This window comes from Melanaphis sacchari, unplaced genomic scaffold (genome assembly GCF_002803265.2).
Source record: "Melanaphis sacchari strain LSU unplaced genomic scaffold, SCAv2.0 Contig2106_pilon_pilon, whole genome shotgun sequence".
In the NCBI taxonomy this organism is placed as follows: domain Eukaryota; kingdom Metazoa; phylum Arthropoda; class Insecta; order Hemiptera; family Aphididae; genus Melanaphis; species Melanaphis sacchari.
Genome location: NW_020271047.1, coordinates 1,320 through 2,797, shown reverse-complemented (window position 1 = coordinate 2,797; position 1,478 = coordinate 1,320). Strand labels below are relative to the sequence as shown.

General features: G+C 24.4%; 1 pseudogene; it reads left to right on the top strand.

Annotated features, from left to right (window-relative positions):
* LOC112593859 overlaps positions 1–813 on the top strand; it is a 3,275-nt pseudogene extending 2,462 nt beyond the window's left edge.
* The last annotated feature ends 665 nt before the right edge of the window (positions 814–1,478 follow it).

Here is a 1,478-nt window from a genome sequence, read left to right as displayed (position 1 = left end):
GGTTACACATCAACGTTAGTTCTTGGAATTTTACAATTGTTGGGAGGCATTCTAGGCCTACTATTAATTCATTGGACTGGTAAACGTCCTTTAGCAATAGTTTCGACGCTGGGATCATCTTTGTGTTTTTTTGTTGTGTCAGCATACATATTCATAAAACAATACAACGCAGAAATAATTCTTAACGTTACTTGGGTACCGTTAGTATTTTTGAATATAGCTACTTTTATGTCACATATTTCTATTAGACTTCTACCATGGATGTTAATCGGAGAGGTAATTAAACTCGATTATCTTAAGTTATATTTTAAATATTAAGGATGTAATAAAATAAATTACAATGATAAGACTTAATTAACTGATTAAATTTTTTAAGGTATATCCGCTGAATATCCGTGGGCAAGCTAGTGGTGCCAGTAGTTCTAGTTCATACATATTTTCTTTTATTGCAAATAAGTCATATTTCATGGTAGTTGATTCTATTAATTTATCGGGAACATTTCTGTTATACGCCATAGTAAGTCTAATTGGATGCCTAATGTTGTACATCATGATGCCAGAAACAGAAGGTGTTCCTTTAGAAGACATACAAAATCATTTTGCGGAAAAAACTAAAACATTTAATGTGAAAATTGAAAGAAATGATAAAATCAAAGACAAAAAAATGTGGTCCGCAACAAATCCTGCTTTAGAACTAGATCATATTGAAACCCATGTATAATTGTTATTATATCTTACCCTCATAGCATAGAAACTTTAAATAAACATTTATGTAATATCGTAATAATAATGTTAATCATTAAATAAACATTGAATTCTGATTGAGAAGTTATCGTTTTAACATTAAAATAACCTTACATTAACATTAAATGGTGAAAAACTCTAAATTGATTTAATATATTATATTATAAATATATAATCAATGTTGTTGAATTAAGCTTTATCAAACATTACTTTACCGTTTAAATATGATTTAATAAATTCTAAATAAACCATTATTTAACAAAAAATTATACATTTATTTAACCTTCATTATCAATGTTTAATAGTTAATATAATAAATAATGTTTATATAACATAATCATTACCTAGATTTTTGGTTTATTATAATAGGTCATAATTAAATAAAATAATAACAAAATATATTCTAATAACTTTATTAAAAAAAAAAAATTGTTTTAACATGTCGTACATATACATGTATATTAAAATGACTTCCCGTAATTTACAAAATATGTTAATTAATTATTTGCTGTAGTAGTCATCATAAGTGATTTTTTTTTAATTTTAAAGGGGGATTGAATCAACATATACTTGATAACTTCTTCAATGTAATTTGTGCAAGTTTCTAATACTGAAAACTTATTAATTTGTTGAACAGATTCTAAAAAAAAATATATATAAAAAAATAATTACATTTTTAATAACACGGATAATTAGTTACAAAAATAATAATAATTTAATTGTAAAACAATTAA